A 22,580-nucleotide genomic window follows, 5' to 3' on the forward strand; every position below is an offset into this window, starting at 1 on the left:
GGAAAGAGAATACTTACCAACTTGCACGCTTGACTGTCGCATGTGTATGTGTTGTTTTGTAGGGGTAAGACTGTTTTTAAATTTTAATTTATAACAAGATCACAATTTGCTGAAATTCAAATAAGTCCATTCAGAAGTAAATTATGGCTCCTTTTCGTCAACTTTTCATTTCTTCTGAAATCTCTTTATACCATAGTTAAAGTTATTTAAAAAAAAAAAAAAAGCATAAATATCATTCTACTGCTGTATGTAAACAAACTGAGTTTGAAGGTTCTTGATCTAAATAAGAGAAGATTGGATAACCAATGGATGTGGATAATGATGGAGTTGCTACTGATTGAGAGAACGCACTTGCTTGGTTAACCGGAAACAGAATGGTGTGAATCTTTGCAATAAGGTCTACACTGAATACTGTGAAGAACTAATGTTTTAACTAGGGATGTACCGATTAGCAAATTGGCCAATTACTGATTGTTGTCAAAAATGATACTAATATTAATCAAATTATATTGTAAATTAAGACAAGTTAACTCCCTTTTTTCCTTGCTAGTGAAATTTTATCGAAAAGACCTGCATAATCTATTATCAATTATCAAATATATTATCAAATAACAGGCATGACACGCTGTTAACATGCAGACTTTTACAACTGCACTGAATTTGTAGTAAGCATAACAAAAATTTCTCTCCTTTCTCTTCCTATCGAATTATCATTTTTTACTTTAAATCATTTGTCAAATAAAATTATTGCTTCATCTTTCATTTTTCATGTTGAGGAATTATACAGTAAATTTCAACGATGTGTGAACTGAAAATAAATCATTCTTCATCAGTCATACTCTTGTTCCTTGTTTTTTGGACTCTTGCTAACATTACATATCTTTATTTTTCTGGTTTAGATAATATTTTATTGAGATAAACTACTAATCAGATATCAGACATAATTTAAATACATAAAAAATTAACTAAATATTGACAACAACCTTCAACCATTATGGCAACAAGTTTCTGCTGGAAATCAACAAAAACTTTTACAACAACTAATGTTAAAAGATCTTAGAAAGGTTCATCCAAAAGTTGCAGATAGGAAAAAGAAGTACAATGAATATTCAGGGACAGACATTCCAGGAACAACTAAGAACCTCCAGTGAATCACCAAATTACTATAGAATCAATATTAGTTAAAAAAAAAAAAGGTTTGGGATATTAATAATCACACATCACAAGAGATCCATTACCTGATAAGAAAAGTGATTGCTGTTGATATTCAACCATATTCTTTAACATCTAACATTTGATTTAATAGGCTTGTTGCAAAACTTTTTCCAAATTACAGCATTCCATCAAAAAAGTACTTCACTGTAAAATAATTTTCAGTATATTTACAAAAGTAAAACAAAAATTCGATTGTTTCTTGCTGAAATTAGCGGCATTTCTTGGACTACAGACGTTTGGTCAGTCACAGATAATGTTCCCTTTCTTAGTTTGACAGGTCATTAGCTTTCAAATGACTTAGAGCTGAACTTAGACTTCCCTGGTACACAAACAGATAAAGAATAAGTGAAGAATTGCACAATGTTCTTAGTGGATATAAAATCTTCAATAAAGTTTTCTTAATCTTGCGGGGTTCAGGAGCAAATATGGTTGGTGGTGTCAGGGAATGTATAACTATTATACATTGTAACTCAGGCTGTGAAGACGACTATTACATCTAACAGAAGTAAACCTGCTTTATAGCAAAAAAAAAAAAAAAATAGCAATGAGCAAATTAACTGAAATATAGGATTAGTTTAATTTGGAAAAACAAACTCATTCAAGATGTGACCACATCATGGAATTCAACATATATGCTAAAAATAAATTAAGAACAACGAAAAATTCTTGTTATGTGTTGATAAGATTCCTACCTTAACCAATGAGGACTGGTTTGAAAAGATATCCCATTCCAGAGTCCATTTGAAGAAATCACCAAAGAAGCAAGTCACAGAACATTAATCATATCAATGATAATACCTACAAATTTAGCTGCGGTTATTTCTGCCAAAAGCTGTCCAATCTAATTCTAATATTTCTGACTTTAGTGGAATCCTTCTTACCATTGTCGAACAATTCAGGTTATTAATGGAAACAAGATTTTCATCCTATCTAAATGATATAAACTTGTGCTTACTTTCCAACTCAGGATTCAAACATTAATTTTAGAAGATTGGCATAGAAAATATTTAGAATTGGATTTTACATCTATTTTCCACTGACGATCAGCAGTATACGCTACCCTGCTGAGCACAAGTACAAACATGTGTAAATTTCAACATGGCAACTTGGAAAGCAACTGACAAAAAGTAACCAGTAAAAGTTTCACAAAAGATGCTTTCATCACTCCTAGTATAAAAACACAATAGGAAGTAAAAAAAAAAAAAAAAACAATTATTTCTAATTTAATTCTGGCCTTCATTTCTGAGGCATGAAAAGTGATTGATGGACAATTTTTTAAAGTATCAAATAAAACTAAATTAAATGACACTAAATATGAACATTCAATATAATTCTACATATAATGATTATTATGCCTATTTATTTAAAACTATTCTGTCTGCAATTTACTTCATTATAAGTCAAAAATGCTGAGATGTTCAATTTTGGTGACGGAAATAAAGTACCAAATGTCATAAACAAATACTAATTTCAGAATCACATGTCAAAAAAACTTAAATATAGATGTGGAATATTACATGCCTAATCAATATATATTGTAGAATGCTATATCCAAAAGTCAGCTCTTTACTTTTTAAATTTTATTTGCAAGGAAATGTAATTCTATGTAGTGTTTTTCACTTTGTTTATCATGGCAATGTAATTCAGTAAACGTACATGTTCAACATTAATTTAACTTTGATAAAAAGAGCTGCATGTTATCAACGATAGAGTTCTTTATTCAATTGGTATTTCTTTGTGATTCTGTGGAATTCTTTGCTTGGCACTGATCACATCCATTTCAGGTGGTTCTCTCAACCCCTTCCCCATTCAAACACAGAGAAAAAAACTTCAGTTGCCCTTCTTCACTGCCTGTGGTACAAATCACTTGTTTTGCACTGTTTACCAAATTGTTAGGTGAAAGTTCAGACTAGTGAAAAACAGCAACCTACATGTTAAGAATTAGGTTTCCAAATAATTTGCTACATAAGTACTATTGTTTTTTATTGTTTCAACATCGTTATTTTATTTTTGTATTGGCTTCGTTCAAATTAACATTGTGATTGTTTACAAATGATTTATTTCCAGTACGAGCGGACCATTATGCTTTACGTTGAATGCCCAGAAAAAGTCCCTTCTGATTAATGTTTACCAGTTTTAAAATAAGCAAACAAACTTAGTTGTTTTCCAGAATAATTTTTTATCTGGTAAACATTATCTGGTATGGCACAATCACATTGATACACCGGTTCTCGCCAGATCACCAAAGTTAAGCAACATTGAGCCTGGCCAGTACCAGATGGGTGACCATTTGGGAAGGCTAGGCGCTGTATGTACCTTCTGGGAAAGTTGGGCATGGGACCAGCGCCCTCACCCCGAAAAAAGACCTTGCTACAAAAGCATCTACAAAGTTCTGGATGGCCTATACCCCTTCAGGGGCTCAAGGCTATGGATGGATGGAAACATTAATCAGAAAGGAGTTTTTCTTGGCATATATGTGAAGCAGAACGATTTGTACAAACTGGAATTTTTTATTAAAGGATTCGTTCATTTTTTTTTATATGAGAATTTGGGATGTTATTGTCTTTTGTTTTGGACTTTTCTTTTTTTTAAATAAAACTCATCTTTGACCAAATAAAATTTTGGTAAATGTTACCTCTAACTACAACACAATGTCCTGAATGAGTATAAAATCTTCAAAGTTTTCTTAGTCTTGCAGGATTCAGCAACAAATATGGTTGCTGGTGTCAGGGGATGTGGTTTAAAATCACTATCATGCTTCATACATACATTGCAATTCTCAGTAAATGATTCATTATTTTCTCAACAATCATTACAACTAACAGAAATATAGTCTCTCACTTCAATCACTCTCCATTAGCAATTAGCAAATTAACTGAAATACAGGATCAGCTTAATTTGGAAAAATATAAACTTATTCAAGATGTGACCACACGGTGGAATTCAACATTATATACTAAAAAGAAATTTTGAACAAAAAAAACTCTTGTAATGATTGCTGTTGATAAGATTCCTACATTAACAACTTACTAATGGGGACTTGTTCAAAAAATTGTCCAGTTAGTGAGTTCATTTGAAGAAATCACCAAAGAAGCAAGTCAACATAAATGATAATACCTACAATTTTATCTTTGAAGTTATTTCTTTCAAAAGCTGTCCAATCTAACTGACATTTCTGCCTTTAGTGGGATCCTTGCTACTGTTAGACAATTCAATGAATCAATAGAAACAAGATTTTCATCTCATCTAAATGATAACTTGTCTACTTTCCTAGATCCAAGATTCAAATTTAAATTTGAAAAGTATGACATGGAAAACACTTAAGAATTGGATTCTACATCTTTCTACTGATGATAATGAAGCAGAATCAGCAGGATACATTTCTTCAAGCTCTGCTGAGGGCCATGAACAGCAAAGTGAAAGTAAAACTGTCTCTTTCAAGCCTGTTTGATGAATTAGCTTCAAATAAGCCTACAGTAATCAAAACTTAGAGCAGGTAGAAGCTGAGTTAAACCTGGAGACTGCAACTAGCAGAGAGATACAAGAACCAAAATCTAAACTCAAAAGGAATAAATCCATTATGCGTAAGTGGACAAAAGACCTTTATCAGTATGTGGCTTTACTACTACTCGCAAAAGGTGATGATCCATTTCAATGGTGGAAGAAGACACAGGAGATTTTACCACTGCTGAGTAAAGTGGCTTCAAAATATTTAAGCACACCACCTTCATCTGTGGAAAGTGAAAGGTGGTAGTGTGAACTTATGAGGAACAGTCTGTGTCCTGAGAATGGAGAAACTCTAACGTTTCAACATTACAACTTCTAAATATTCAACTTTAAATACTGAGGAGACTATGAGAGCAGAGGAGGCAAGCAGCAAGAATAGAAGAGGAAGTAGAGCAGCAGCAGGTGCAGAACTTATGTATGACTGGGGAGCAAAGGTCATTTCAAACCGAAAGGAGAAAAGAATACGTCAGTGACTGGTCCTTTTGGATAAAGCAAAATAATTATTTGTTGAAAGATTACACAATTCTGTTCACAGGGCTCTGATAAAATCCTAATATTCATGTCTGGATGGCACTAATAGCAAAGTCTGGGCAATTTTCAGGTTTAGCGATTTCAACCCTAAGTCAAGGGTCATCAATCTTTTAATGATGTCGATTCGATGAGCAAGCAAAACAGACTCAACGAAGCTAATATTGAGGATCAGATGGGCATGACTCCACCCCCTTTCCAAAAGAATTTAATTTATAATTCTCAAGAATACATCATTGTTTTAAGTTATCAATAATTGCAATTCCTGATTCTGCAGGAATTTGACTTGCAAGTCCATGAGTGATCAACGGATCTAACCTCCCCCCCTTTTTTCTTCATTATTTCAATCTCTCACCGTTCCTTTGAAAGGGGGAGGTCCGACTCCCCTTTGGAGACTGGTCTTCATAATTATAAATGCGCTTTCTAAATTTGCGTTAACCACAATTCCTCTTTGTATAATCGTTATCAAAATTTTAACCACAGGAAAGTGTCTTTTGGCAGTTAATCACCCCTCCATCCACAGCAATGTGTGGTCCTTCTATTTATTCGCCTCCGATTTCATTAGTTTTGGTAAGCAATATTAGCAGTTGGTACATTTCAAAAATATGTTTATTCTTCGTACAAATAAATGATTAACCTCAGTGATCAGTGTTGAATTCAGTTTGCCAGATTTCCTGTTTATAAAGCAGTTTTAATATCAACTTTTTACTGCATACTCATTTTGATTATCACAAAAGTTGGCATTTGTTTTGTGGCCTATGCAAGCCAGATAACCCAATCCAATACTTATAACCAGCCATTGTGGAGACTGTTGACACAACAATACACCTTGATAAACGCCATTGGTTTTTATCATAACATCAACAATTTCTATTTTCCAAGTCTTCGAAAAAAGTGATATTAACAAAACTCCCTCTTCATTATCAGATTAACATTTCTCTTTTCCAATTTAAAGTGAAATAATCAAGATTCTTTCTCTTATCAAGTTCCATCAATTCTGGTGATCAATTTGAAAGCAAGTTTTCCTTCACTCAAAACCAAATGCAAATTGGCCTAAACTCGATCCGACAACGCTGTCACAATCTTAAAATTCATATTTATTCTTTATCTATATATAAAGTAGTAACATTCATGTGTGTCTGTGTACAACTCTCCTACAGTCCACACCGCTGGACCAATCATGACCAAACCTGGCATGATGGTACCACCTAGGGATGGTGGATACCAAGTTGGGGTTCGTTACTATGGTGCCGGCCAACTTCTTTGTGAATTTGAACCAGATCACACTCCTCCATTCCCTCAACTAATCTTCATAGATGCATTTCAGTCACTTCAAGAAGAAGTTATACTTCAAACAACTTAGGAAATAATTGCTCTTACAACATCCACTTACTGCAAAGGTGCCGATGAAGTGGGTATCCCGTGTACAACAAAGTTTCAAGCAAGGCTTTGCTAGTTACTACATAAAATAAAGATAGGTTATTTCTACAAGCAAAAGTTTTTCAGCAAATTTAGACTGGAACACTGTTTTTGCAGAAAATTTACATTCATGTGTAAAATATCTTTTTTTTTTCTTTTTTTTTTTTTTTCATTTTATGTCAGTAAGTTTTCAACAATCAAGGAGGGTCTTCTTTTTTAGAGGGGGTGTGGTGACACGTGATTTTTTTTGCGATATATAGATACCTAAATATTAAATATTTTCCTTACCTCTCAAATCTTGAACTAGCAAAGGGGTGGAGAACATTACTTCTCACCAATTGACTAACTTTAATAGTTTATCATTTTTGTAGTCTTTTTTTGGGGGGGAGGGGGGGCTGGAATCTAACACAAGAATTTATCTAGTCTGGTGACGTATCCAGACTAGTGCTGTTACTTGAGCTAACATCACTAGAAGGTGCACCATTCCTTGTAGCATGAGCCAGTGTATAACCATACAGAGAGGATTTTACTGGGCTTTGAATACTGTTATTCCAAATATTTCGTCAGGGTCATCTTGTAGGGTAAAGTATCCTTATGCCAGGATATCCTGATAAATTCCTGTACAGAAAGAAACTCAATGATGATGTCCAGTAGGCATCCAAACTCCTCCCATATTTATAGACAGTTTCCTTTCAACAGTAATGTCCAGTGTTGAGGCTTCACTCCACATGTTTTTCTTAAAAGAAATTATCACTCGAGTTATTCAAAGTTTCTTCAGACACAGCAGATTTCATGGCAACAGCAGTCGGGGGTAATTTTAAGTCAGTAAACATATTCTACAGTAATCGCTTACTAAATATGAATTATCTTTGATCGATGTAATATATGGCCAGCTCGGGCGTATTTAATTCTTTAACTTATCTTCATTTAACAATGTTATTAATTAAATTATGTAATCTTAAAGAAAAACACGCGCTGTAATGAATTATGCAACAGATGAAATGAAAGAACGCATTATTTTTGATGGCAAAGAAACATCAGTTTAGCTAAATAAATATGCAAGTTTTTCTATTTATCCTAACTATAATAATATCAAATGGATTATGCTTATTTAATTCCATCATGCAATATACCATTTTGAAATACCGTATATATAAGAATCTGCAAACACAGACTTTTAGGAATTCCTAATCTGCATATTGTATAAAAAAATCTAATATTCTGTAATATACATTTGTAATTTTCATTTCATATTTTTTGAGTCGTAAAATGTCTCATGTTGTCGAGATGCTGATAACAGATACTACCCCTTGATATTAACCAAAAGGTCAAGGAACCATAAAAGGTAATATTTTTATGACTAGATATTATTATAAGACAAACTTCCTTTGTTTTTAAGGAGGTCAGGGAAACCTCACAGATATTTACATCCTCCTTTAGGAGGGTGTAATGTAATATTTGAAACCAACTCTCAGAAACTACCTTCTTCTGTTTGTGCTTTAAGTTAGTATTTAGTCTATCATCATAAGCATTACCTTCTTTTATTAAGGAATCCTTCCAGGTATTTTTTGTGGAGTAAATCTTCCAAGGCGATACTTCCTTTTTTGATGAGTAATCTATTATAGCTATAAAATACACTTCTCTATGTACTCAACAAATATTTGATCTACAGACTTGAAATTTCGTACATAGGGTATTCAGAGACATGGAAAACTTTAATAGGTTTTCACCCCCCACCCTTTGGGGGGGGGGGGTTACTAAGAGGTCAAAATTGAAAAATTAATACTTGGAGGTTATCAGATTTTTATTTGTTTGTCAACTGTTTCACAAGTGTGGATGTGTGAATCGTTCACATTATGTTAAGAATAAGTAGGTTTGAAAACACTTTTTAAAGATCATGTCAAGCTGGCCTAATGGTTATCGAACTTGACTCTCTTCAGGTCACATATCTAATTCTGAGATGAATGGAAAAAAATAATCCAATAGAATACTCAATTACAAAAGAGGATAATATTTATTAATATAAGAATAGGCGTCTGTCAATCTGAGTGACCATGAATAGCATCCAAATTGTCTATATTGCTGGAGCATATGTTTGTGACTGTAAAGATCGATGTGGGCATGACAGTCTCTACAACAAAGGTCTCCTGTGCATTCTGTGCCTGGTCCACTAGAAATAAGGCTTTGTTTTCTGTGAGCCAGTTTCTCAGTGGCGACTTGTGTCAGCATCTCTTCCCTTGATTTAAGGTGCTTGGTCAGCATTCTTTTCCATTTAAATTGGTTATCTGTCAGGCTTTCCCTAAACTGTTGATGTTCAGTTTCCATATCGTGGCTCACATTGGGGATGTGGCCAACTGATATACTGCGGACGTAGCCCAACCAATGCACTCTGCACTATCTGAACTTGCTGGGCAGACCTGTTCAAGATCAAAGCTCAGTGTATATAAATACACAAATATATATGTATATTTATATTAATGCATATTATGCTCTTCGTTTTCTAATTGAACAATATTGGTGTCCTAATACATTTATATTTACATCATGCTTTTAAGCACTGTTGCTTCATTTTTTTTTTTTATGTCTATAAACATTTTTTTAAATGTAAAACTAAGGGAAGTAATTCAGTATATAGTCAAAGGAACACTCAGGTTTCATACAGATTTTCAATGTCCATTTTCAGACAAAATTCAAATTTTAAAAACAAAAACGAGAATTATATAATAAACCTAAAAACTAATATTTTAATTAATATTTTCAGAATATCTTAATGGTATTTATTTCGATTTTGAATTTCACTTTGGTTACATCTGTAAAGTATATGGATAACATTCGATGATTTTGTGTGAAAAAAGCATAACTCTTGCAATAATACTGGAAATAATATGATGCAATTTCAGAAGAATTTATTTCGATTTTAGTTTCAATATTAAAAAAAGTATTTTAATAGCATTTTAACTTCTATTTCAAAACTATTTTAATAGCATTTTAACTTCTATTTCAAAACTATTTTAATAGCATTTTAACTTCTATTTCAAAACTATTTTAATAGCATTTTAACTTCTATTTCAAAACTATTTTAATAGCATTTTAACTTCTATTTCAAAACTATTTTAATAGCATTTTAACTTCTATTTCAAAACTATTTTAATAGCATTTTAACTTCTATTTCAAAACTATTTTAATAGCATTTTAACTTCTATTTCAAAACTATTTTAATAGCATTTTAACTTCTATTTCAAAACTATTTTAATAGCATTTTAACTTCTATTTCAAAACTATTTTAATAGCATTTTAACTTCTATTTCAAAACTATTTTAATAGCATTTTAACTTCTATTTCAAAACTATTTTAATAGCATTTTAACTTCTATTTCAAAACTATTTTAATAGCATTTTAACTTCTATTTCAAAACTATTTTAATAGCATTTTAACTTCTATTTCAAAACTATTTTAATAGCATTTTAACTTCTATTTCAAAACTATTTTAATAGCATTTTAACTTCTATTTCAAAACTATTTTAATAGCATTTTAACTTCTATTTCAAAACTATTTTAATAGCATTTTAACTTCTATTTCAAAACTATTTTAATAGCATTTTAACTTCTATTTCAAAACTATTTTAATAGCATTTTAACTTCTATTTCAAAACTATTTTAATAGCATTTTAACTTCTATTTCAAAACTATTTTAATAGCATTTTAACTTCTATTTCAAAACTATTTTAATAGCATTTTAACTTCTATTTCAAAACTATTTTAATAGCATTTTAACTTCTATTTCAAAACTATTTTAATAGCATTTTAACTTCTATTTCAAAACTATTTTAATAGCATTTTAACTTCTATTTCAAAACTATTTTAATAGCATTTTAACTTCTATTTCAAAACTATTTTAATAGCATTTTAACTTCTATTTCAAAACTATTTTAATAGCATTTTAACTTCTATTTCAAAACTATTTTAATAGCATTTTAACTTCTATTTCAAAACTATTTTAATAGCATTTTAACTTCTATTTCAAAACTATTTTAATAGCATTTTAACTTCTATTTCAAAACTATTTTAATAGCATTTTAACTTCTATTTCAAAACTATTTTAATAGCATTTTAACTTCTATTTCAAAACTATTTTAATAGCATTTTAACTTCTATTTCAAAACTATTTTAATAGCATTTTAACTTCTATTTCAAAACTATTTTAATAGCATTTTAACTTCTATTTCAAAACTATTTTAATAGCATTTTAACTTCTATTTCAAAACTATTTTAATAGCATTTTAACTTCTATTTCAAAACTATTTTAATAGCATTTTAACTTCTATTTCAAAACTATTTTAATAGCATTTTAACTTCTATTTCAAAACTATTTTAATAGCATTTTAACTTCTATTTCAAAACTATTTTAATAGCATTTTAACTTCTATTTCAAAACTATTTTAATAGCATTTTAACTTCTATTTCAAAACTATTTTAATAGCATTTTAACTTCTATTTCAAAACTATTTTAATAGCATTTTAACTTCTATTTCAAAACTATTTTAATAGCATTTTAACTTCTATTTCAAAACTATTTTAATAGCATTTTAACTTCTATTTCAAAACTATTTTAATAGCATTTTAACTTCTATTTCAAAACTATTTTAATAGCATTTTAACTTCTATTTCAAAACTATTTTAATATTAAAAAATATTTTAATAGTATTTCGATTTTATTTTTAATATGCCAACACCAATTTTTACTGGCCATGAAGAATACGATTTCCAGGCCTTTTCAAGACATTTTCCATATTTTCCAGGTAATAATAGAAATAAGACTTTCTCAATACAAAGTTTAAAATTCAATGCCTTTTCAAACCTGTGCAAACTCCAACACTAGCATCAGTTAATTTTAAAAACTGTAGGAATTTGGACAGTTTACCCACTGAAAACTGGAGTGACTGAAGCTAATGAAAAAAAAAAAAGTATGACTTTTGTACAACTAAAATAAAAAAAAAATGACGTTAAATGAATAAGTAAGTACAGCATCTTTTCTTCTAGGCAGACTAGTACTTTACTAAGAACGTCTTATTACAAGTATAGAGTATAAGAGATGAGAACAATAGTTGCAAAAGTTATAAAAAGCACATTGAGGTTTATGACCTAACAACAGTTTAATTACACAAGTAAAACATTCCTGATGTATAATGCATAGTAATTTAATTAAAAGTAATTACAATTAGGTTTTAATTGTTATTACTTGTCTATTTTAATTAATGGGAATTTCCACACGACATACTAATTATAGTTTCATGAAAATAGAAAAGGATGATGGTGATTCATTAGTTAACAACATAAACTGACAACCTGGGTGTGCCAAGTTAGACTCCAGTTTGTTCCATAGAAACACTTTTACGTGGTCCCTTACATAAGTATCTAATGAATGTATAGGAAGGATTCCAACTAGAAAGATATCAGAGAAACAAATGCCAACAATAGAATAAATAGAAACAGCATTTTTTTTTTACACAGTGGTCACCACTTATCAAGGCCCGGAAGCCACTCAGGGATAAGGGTTATTGCAAGTACATTACGTTAGTGTGGAGATTTGATGAAGTGTTTACTTACTTTATAAAGACGAGAACGAGGCCTAACCATTTCATTGTATATGCGTCTCAGTATTTGCTTCAACAAGTAGTGTTTAGTAGTAGAAAATGGGGTATGGACGGTAGGTTTGGCATGTCGGTTTAGAGTTCTGTCTGGGCTACTAAATCGCTTTAACTAATGAAACCTTAAGAAAAGTAGGAATCCACATCTTCACTCCATCTATGGATTAAATAGAAGGGTAGACTAGACTTAAGCCTTGCTTGTGCAACTAGTGTGAAAAAACTCCAACATAACACATCTTTATTTGTACCGGCATTGTTTGCAGTTCTTCTGAACTTCTTCTTCCCACTGGAATCCAGCAATGCCAGTTCTGCCAGTGCAATTGGAGATTGCACAACTCTTGCTTCACTATAGACTTCCTGCACTTTGTGCATCTCTACATGAGATGTCTATTATTGTCCCATTGTCTCTAAAGACGAGAAAGAGGCCTTACCATTTCATTGTATATGCGTCTCAGTATTTGCTTCAACAGTGATATATACACAAGTAGTGCTTAGTAGTAAAAAAAATATACTTATGGCAATTGAGCTATGCAAAATCATTTGTTTTATTCCCAATGAAATTCATCAGACTAAGTTAGACATAAAAGGTCAATTTGTGAATAATTCATCTCCCTCAAATAATGGACTTTCTAAACGAAACACAAAAATAATTGCTTCAATCTAGAAGTATTTTTCTTCCTTGGACCGAGGACAAAACTGATACTATACTTGAATTATTTTCAGAAAATATTTTTAAAAAATGACATTACATGCAATGATTTTCTTTTATCAAGTGAACCAAATAATATTTGATGTACGGCTTAATCATGTTGACACATCGCTTCTTGCTAAATCAAGTTAAGCAATGTTGAGCTTGATCAGTAACAGATGGGTGACAATTTGGAAATACTAGGTGCTGTACGCCATCATCCCGGACTAGGATATACATGTAGCTGAGGATTGCATGTAGATTTTATATTCGACAGAAACTTTCTTCTTTGGAATTACCAAATGTAACGCTAATATTTTACTGTTTAAGGAGGCTGAAGTATTTATACCTTAACCCATTCTTTGTTGGCCACATTTTGTTTAAATATGAACACGTGGTGGGTAGGCATGGCCTACATAAATAGAAGGCAGTTTCTTTAATATCAGGTAATCTGTTAATGTCACAGAATGAAGCATAACGCCCGCAGTTAGATGATTGATGACAATTACGAAGCTGATTTTAAAACAGGTGAATTTTAAAATTAATTGAATACACTTTGAAAAAATAGAACTAGATTACAATATTTTCCCTGCAAAAAAAAGAAAGAAAAAAAGCTCCCGTTTTAATTGTACATGTCCGAATGTAAAACAATTCTTTATAATATACTCGAGTATGGCGTACGTAAATAAAAGGCCGTTCGGATAAAATCATAAGATGCTGACATCACAGAAGGTAGTAAAATGGCCATGATCAAGCGATAGATGACCGTTACGAGGATAGTTATTGGTTTCAATTCTCAAATTGCCAAAGGGATTTATAAAACTGGTTCAAAAGTGACTGCATTTCTTTTCCAAAAGATAAAAAATTCCTTTACATTTGAACATTTGCAATTAAAAAGGGAGCATTTTTTGCAGGGAAAATATTGTAGTAAAGTTTTATTTTTTCAAAGTATATTCAATAATTTTCAAATTCACCCGCTTTAAAATCATCCTCGTAATTGTCACCAATCGCCTAACTGTGGCCGTTATACTTCATTCTGTGACGTCAACAGATTATATGACTTTAATGAAACAGCCTTCCATTTATGTAGGTCATGCTTAACTAGGTTAATATGTGTTTACTATAGGGTGCGTGTACGATGAAGCGTTTATGCAATGACTTGACAATGAACAACTAATCAAGTTGATTATTTAAACTATAATGCAACAAATCGTTTTCTTTAATGAGATTCTATCGTTACGCTGCATAAGATTTGGAAATCCATCAGATGACCAACAGAAATTGATAAGCAGATTAAAAACTAATAAGATTCACGTTGTCAGTGCACGGAAAGAAAGTACACAATATCGAAGCATCGATCTTTGTATGCCAAAATTTATCAGTACACAATCCAGGATTAATTTTTCTTTTTCTGAAAAGCGTTATTAATCAAAGATGTGCATCTAAATTTGATTTATTGAGCGAAATTTCAAATGGCAAAAGAAAAAAATCAGTTTTTGTTATTTCTATTATTTACACATGACCAAATGAATATTATGACATTCTAAATTTGATCTGAGGTTTGGAGTTCAATCTCTGGTGACGAAATTTAAGAAAAATATTAACTGATGCTAGATATCAAAATAAAAGAAATGTGAGTAGCCAATAACAAAAAAAAAAAAAAAAAAAAAAAAAAAAAAATTGAAATCAAGTGGAATTTTCCAATATGAGGGCCATAATTTCCTGTGTGTGTGTGTGTGTGTGTGTGTGGAGAGAGAGAGGGTACTAGTGATGTAACAAAGTCACTGACACATATGCAAACGAATAAGCCATGGGGTGAGTGTGACATCACAGAAATATGACATCGGGATCAGAGGAAGAAAAGAAAAGGAGGAAAAATACATGCGCCAGCGACAGAGACATTGAGTGAACATGTGGGTGGAAAGAGACAGGAAGTAATTCTTTGATGGAACAAAAATCTTTTGACTCCCTACTCATAAATTCAGTCATCATAACAATGCAATTTGAAATTTGCTTTGATCCATTCAGACGGAATAAAAAAAAATAGGAGGTATTACTTTTAGAATGTCCCTCGTATACGAGAAAGGCAGAGGATGGCCATGCACTGTTGACAATGAATTTTTGGAAGCAATTGTTGGATAGTATCCACATCAAAATATCAGAGAAATATCTAAGGCACTTGCTGTCAGTATTGCAGTAGTAAAAAACCATCTCAAATGAATTGCTGAGGTGAAAAAGCTCAATAAAATCTATACCATATTTAATTCAATGAATAAATGAGTTTTTCTGAAACCGATCTTTATATTCCTAAAAACCTCATATACTGAATTACTCTTTCAAGCAACGATATCGTCTGACACATTGTCTGCATAAATTTACGATTCGATTCTTTCATTCGGCATCAAATTTGCCTGATGTAAAATTTCGATATTCAAATAAAAATTTTATAACGTGGATTGAAATATGATGCAATGTGTAAAGATCAAATGACCAATCAAATAAGGCGAACAGTTCCTCATGGCGTTCCATACAGTTAATAATCACGTTTGCATATTTAATGCATCAAAGCTGGTCAGATTTTTACAGTTAGACCCAACTAGTACTGAAGCTGACAAATCAATACTTGATAAACTACACTTTTTTTTCTTCCACACGATTAAAAAAATAGATATAATTTGGTTCCATTCAGTCCCTTTTCTACAATAGTTATCCCACAAACTTATTTAAATGTTTTGAATAGTTCCATCATGTATTTATTTATTTGCAAAACTGTTATCCTCATCCTTTTCATTACGTTTTGGCCAACTCATCCTCTGGCCTTCTTCAGGTGATTACCATAAATACACAAATTACTCATCTCTTTTATATATATATATATATATATATATATATATATATATATGTATTTTTTTAACAATCAATTTTAATACCTTTTAAATGGTATTTTATTGATAATTGTACCAATATTAACTTCGGTTTAGCTCGATGAGAATTCAGAGCATTGACTGCAATTAATTTGATTTTAATTGTCTCTGAAGAGAACGGTAAAAAATGAAGATTCGGTATGCTATAATTAAAACAACCGTTTGTCTTTTTACCCTTCGAAACAGCTGTCAGACTAAGGAGAAAAAAATATATAATAACATGTCTTAAAAATAATAAAAACAAAAATTGTGTACTAATAAATAAAAGGTGTTGTTTTTCTGATCATATAAATTATATTGCTCTGAATTCTCATCGAGCTAAACCGAAGTTAATATTGGTACAATTATCAATAAAATACCATTTAAAAGGTATTAAAATTGATTGTTAAAAAAATACATATAAATCTGCTCCAAAAGTTTGAGCTGCTAAATAAAAACCTTTAAATTGACCAAAATGTTCCCAAAGGAAGAAATACCATTTTCCCCGAAGAACGTAGCAATACCGGACCATAAAAAGTACACAATGGACATGCTGCAGTCTGTTCAAAAATTCATAAAAAGGATTAGATGGAAGGTATACCATCACAACATGAGGTGCCAAAATGGGGAAAACAAAACAAACCAACAGGGTCGCAACAGTAACACAAGAAATGAAGGAAACAATAGAGAACCAACAAAATTTGATAAAAAATATGGAATCAAAACGAGAAAAAGCCCACCAAACATCCCTGCTCTTGACAATTTCGAACTTGATATGCTAAACATGGTAAAAGGCTTAAAAAAGAAGAAAAAACAAAAATACATGAATCCCAGACTACAAAAAATAAATGAAACATTTAAAAAGATCAAAGATGATGACATGCTGAAGGTACCTGCAGACAAAACTATGAACATTTACTCCATAGACTATAATAAATATAATGAATTGATCCTAACAGAACTGAGGAAAAAATATAGAATTGCAGAAAACAGTGAGTTAGATAGCATAAACACATCCATTAAAGAAATATGTGAAGAAATAGGCATTAGCAATAAAATAGAGGTATTTACCCCATTAACCCCAAGATTTACTTTTAAAGACCACAAAGAAACCTTTAATATAAACCCTAGCATTAGGCTTATATCCCCATGTATATCTGACATAGGAAATATAAGTAAAAAAATTCTTGATAGAATTATACCTAACATTAAACAGAAAATAACAAACCACCTATGGATATCCTCAGATGAAGTAATAGATTGGTTCAAAAATATAAGTATTAGAAGTAACAGTATGTTAATTAGCTTCGATATAGACGCATATTATCCCTCCATAACACCACAACTCTTTAAAGATGCAATATCATTTGCAAAAACTCTCACTACCATAACCAAAATAGAAACAGATATAGTTAACTTAGCGAGACGATCAATAATAAAATATGATAATAAACTTTGGACTAGGAATAACAGGGACCTAAACTTCGACATCACGATGGGATCGGCTGACTCAAGTCAGGCAACTGATGTAGTAGGCCTATACATATTGCAGAAACTAAGTGAAGAGATTCCAGAGCTAAAAGGTGGGCTATATCGTGATGATGCTCTGTTTTACATAAATGGTAGTATAAGAATAGTTAAGAACACCAAAACTAAGATAAAGAAAATATTTAATGATTTAGGGCTAACAATAACCTTCAATGAAAACTACAAAACCGTTAACTTTTTGGACCTTACCCTAGATATAATAAATAAAACATATGAACCTTACCACAAACCTAACCAGGCATTGTACTACATTGATAATAGATCTAATCACCCACCATCCATGAAAGCTGCAATAATACCAAACATATCTAAAAGACTATCTAAAATATCAATTAATGAAGACAAATTTAACAAAAATAGGGAGTATTATAACGAAGCAATAAAAAAATCAGGTTACAATAAAAAAATACAGTACATAAAGAACCATAATGTTGAACACACTAACTTTAGGACAAATGTAAATATAATATCATATAATAGAGTAATGAATAGAAATAGAAATAAAATAGAAACAAATAACAGAACTGATAACAACATAAGTACCAGCACTCGTGAAAAAACAATAAGAATGGAGAACAACACTAACACAAATAGAAAGAATAGGAGGAAGCAACAAACATGGTTCAACATCCCATACTCTATACATATTAAAAATAATATTCCAAAAGAATTCTATGAAATAATAGATAATAACTTTCCACCAAGCAATAAATTAAGTAAAATCATAAACAAAAACACTGTAAAAATTTCTTACTCAACCTCACCAAATTTAATTAGAAATATAATAGGAACAAACAGAGCCAAAATAGAAAAAGCAAATAATAATAACTTAGAAAATAATAGGAATGAAAACCGTGGATGCAACTGCCGTGTAGCTATAGAATGCCCGTTAGAAGGAAATTGCCTCGTATCAGATGTTGTATATAAATGTGAAGTTAAAACTAATAGAGGTATAAAAGCATACATTGGTAGTACGAGCACTCAGTTTAAAACCCGGCTAAACAATCATATTTCATCATTTAACAAAAACAATAATAGTAGCAAAAATATAATAAATAACACAGCAAACACTAATAATACTAATAATAACCATAGTGGGAGGGAAACAAATAGAAAGAAAAATAATAATGACACTGCACTTGGGGAATGGATACGTGAGTTAAAAAGCAAAAACATAGAGTACACTTTGAAATGGTCCGTGATAGGTAGGGCAAAAAGTTATCATCCATCAAAATCAGGCAAATGTTCCTTATGTTTACTAGAATCCTACAAAATACTAACATCTGATAAAAGCTCATTGTTAAATCACCGTACAGACAACATACAAATATGTCTGCATAAAAATAAGTTCCTAATATCAAGATATAGATAATAAGTAAACAAATAGATAGACAAAAAACTGAACAAAAATATTTTCTTTTCACCAAAAAAACCGAGTTTTAAGATAAATGAATAAAAAATATTAGAATAGCAAATAAACTTATAAATAACAAACCTGAACACAACATAAATACACATGATCAATAAATAATAATATGATTAATAAAAAAATTAAAATTAGCAAAAATGACAAAGATTAATAACAAAAAATAGATAAGTTATTTCCCTTTGACTACTAAATTATAAGGTAAATGCACAAATTCTAAAAGATGTAAGTTAATGACTGAATAAATAAGAAACAAAGAATTGATAGAGTTAATTCCCTTTAATCGCAAAATCAGAAAAGACCGTAAACTTGACACTAAAAATTATAAATTGGAAACAACGAAAATAATTAACAAAAAACATAATATAAGAATAAGAAATAATAAATATGTACATAATGATAACCATTTTAGCCTAATAATAAAATAAATACGAGGAAAAAAAACAATAACAGGAAAAAATATGTATAGACGGCCAAAAAAATAAAATGTAACGTAAACACCCAAGAGATAAGAAAGAAAAGAAAAAAAAAAAAAAAAAAAAAAAAAAAAAAAGGAAAAATTACTAGCTTAAGAAGAAGTTAAAAAATTAATTAAATAATTTCGTAAATAATAAATCAAACGTAATTAAAAATAAGAAAAAATTACTAGCTTAAGAAGAAGTTAAAAAAATTAATTAAATAATTTCGTAAATAATAAATCAAACGTAATAAAAGAAGAAACAAAATAAGAATGCAGAATTAACATAATGGATATTAGATACATAAATTGGAAAGAAATTAAAAAACCAAAAAAATACGTAAATAAGGCTAACAAAAAGAAAATATAGATATATAAAAATCCCATGGAAAAATTTTTAAAGATGGCAACCTCGATAAAAAAATTCCATCCCCATGTGAGTTTTTAAAAACAAATTTTGACTGCAATTAATTTGATTTTAATTGTCTCTGAAGAGAACGGTAAAAAATGAAGATTCGGTATGCTATAATTAAAACAACCGTTTGTCTTTTTACCCTTCGAAACAGCTGTCAGACTAAGGAGAAAAAAATATATAATAACATGTCTTAAAAATAATAAAAACAAAAATTGTGTACTAATAAATAAAAGGTGTTGTTTTTCTGATCATATAAATTATATATATATATATATATATATATATATATATATATATATATAAAAGTGAATGTGTCTGTGTGTCTGTTTGTGTGTCTTTGTACATTTCCCTACGCAGTAACTCAATTTTTAGTCTACAGACTCGAAATTTGATATACAGGGTACTGAGATTTGGGAAAATCGATGTGATCAGTTTTCAGACAGAAATTTGGTGATTAAGGGATCAAAGTTCAACGATTTGATCTTTCAGAACTCTACCAAACTCCTGACAATTTTGGGTATAAACACTTGAAATTTTAGATATAGGTTCCTTGGGCATGGATCTAACTTAATAACTTGATTTGAGCCCAAAACAATAAATGTAAGGGGTCATAATAGGGGTCAAAGTTAAAAAAAATTTTACCTCTGTGGTCTACCAAATTACTGAGACAATTTCTGGTCTAAACATTGGAAATTTTACATAAAAGGTATTCAGAGATAGAGCAAGCTTTTTAATCGGTTTGAGTTGAAATTTTTTAGTTACCAATATATAAATTATGTATGTATGTTTGCATGTCTGCCTAAAACTTTAGACAGAGGCGACGGATTTGTACAAGATCAGTATCATTTTGAAGTTTGATCTTTCAGATGACAAATATCGAAAAAAATGGCTAAAATCATTAATATCTTCACCTTCAACTGGCCACTTTTCTACGGGGGGTGGGGGTGCTTTTTTCGCCGATATTTTCAAAAGTCATCCTCTCCTTTCGATTGTCTAGCATTAATTTAAACCTACGTTACTTCCGGTTTGGTGTAAAGACGTCAGTTTTTTTCCCCCGTTCTTTTTCTCCTTTGCGGTACGGATTCGAGCCTGCCTTCCTACTACCACTTTTTTTTTTTGGCTCAACATACACCTCCAAACACCCGGGGCAATGTCGGGCTGAAATGCTAGTATAAATATAAATATATATTTTAAGGGGATTAGAACAACATTCTAAAGGGCAGAGTTTATTTTAATGTATTGGTAAATGCATTAACACAAAAGAAAACAGTGCTCGTTGTAATGTAGATATATATTAGCTCGATAGGCATATATATCGTAGAGCTATTTTAATATAGAGTAAAATGATTCATAATTAAAATTAAAAATCGGTTTCACAAGGAAGAACAAACAAAATCAAATTGTATGATCGTTTCGGAAACGATGTTTTTATTGAGATCGACAAATAAGTCTTTGACAATAATCTTATCATTTGATTTTATAAAACAAAGTCTCATCAGCAAAAAGAATCAGTGGGGGTTTAAAGACACCAAAAATAAAACTGGTATTTTTTAAGTAAGGCAGATATATCTTTTAATCGTCTGCCTTTAAAGCCCGTAAGTATCATCGTCAATGCATTCATTGGGATGTTAAATGTAGTTTATGAATGGTTGAAAATGTTGATATATACAAAATTCCAAATTTTTAATTTTAATTATCAATCATTTTACTCTCTCTCTCAATATATATATATATATATATATATATATATATATAGTTCCATAATGTGAATGTGTTGAAAAAAAAAATATATATATATATATATTCTTCCACACTTTGTTTTATACATGTTTTTGAATGTATGGCCTTAAAAGTGATTTTTTATCAAAGCAATTCATCATGTTTTAGCTTCAAAACTATAGATTTTGTAAACTACCATAGCCAAATTTGGGGTGTCATCCAGCTCCAAAAAACGAGACATGGTCTAATTTTCATTGGCCTTCAGGTTAGGATTCTACTAGTTCAATGGTTCTGATATTTCACATTTTTGTTGTTAAGTAAAGATGAAATACGCTTTGGAATTTTGGAGATGAGGATTGATTATTCGTATTCTTTGGATTCGTCACACTACTGTTTTTATCGTAAGTGTTATTTTTACAATGTTTCTGGCAATGTAACCTTCTTCGAGTGTATCTTACTGAACTCAGGAAGCTTTCTATCAAATTTGATTCATTTAATCCACAGGAGTAGCATGCTCTTGTTCCGTCAGCCAAAACTGGATAGAAGTTATACGTAATTCACAATTGTATTATGAGCGTCGCCCGCACTAAGGATTGAACCTACAACCTCCAGAAGAGTGTAATTTACAACGAAATTTTACCAAGTACTTTATTCATTACGTCATGAGAACAGTAGTTCAAAGAATCCAAATAATATAAAAGATGAAATAGTTTTGAAATCAAACAAACCTAAAGAGGATAGTTTCTGGAGAATTTGGCATGGAATTTTTGGCAGTATCCATTGGCCACAAAGTTTGCAAGGTCAAATCAATTCAATCAGATAAAACAGACATTGTCTTTATTAATAATTTTAAAGGCAGAAATGACTATTCAACAGTTTAAATGCTTCCAAATTCCTTTCATGTTTTGAAAAGTGACAAAGTAATGTTCTTTTTTCCTAACTACTAGCAAAAGATTAAAAGAACAGCTCGTTAAAAAAATCAAAAATTCACTCTGGCGGATTTAATTTTGTAATCAAAGTATTTTTTAAATACTATTTTTTTATAAATTTATTTTAGTACTTTACGTCATTGCATTTTGTATAAATAAGCGTTTAATAATAAATTTT

At 30.5% G+C, this 22,580-nt stretch overlaps 1 protein-coding gene across 2 annotated transcripts in view; it reads right to left on the reverse strand.

Annotated features, from left to right (window-relative positions):
* The window catches only part of LOC145252803 (cell division cycle and apoptosis regulator protein 1-like), a 263,934-nt gene that overhangs the window by 74,212 nt on the left and 167,142 nt on the right, over positions 1–22,580 (reverse strand). The gene's annotated exons all lie outside the window — the stretch shown is intronic.

Source organism: Euprymna scolopes, chromosome 29 (assembly GCF_053919585.1).
Source record: "Euprymna scolopes isolate OS-2025 chromosome 29, ASM5391958v1, whole genome shotgun sequence".
In the NCBI taxonomy this organism is placed as follows: domain Eukaryota; kingdom Metazoa; phylum Mollusca; class Cephalopoda; order Sepiida; family Sepiolidae; genus Euprymna; species Euprymna scolopes.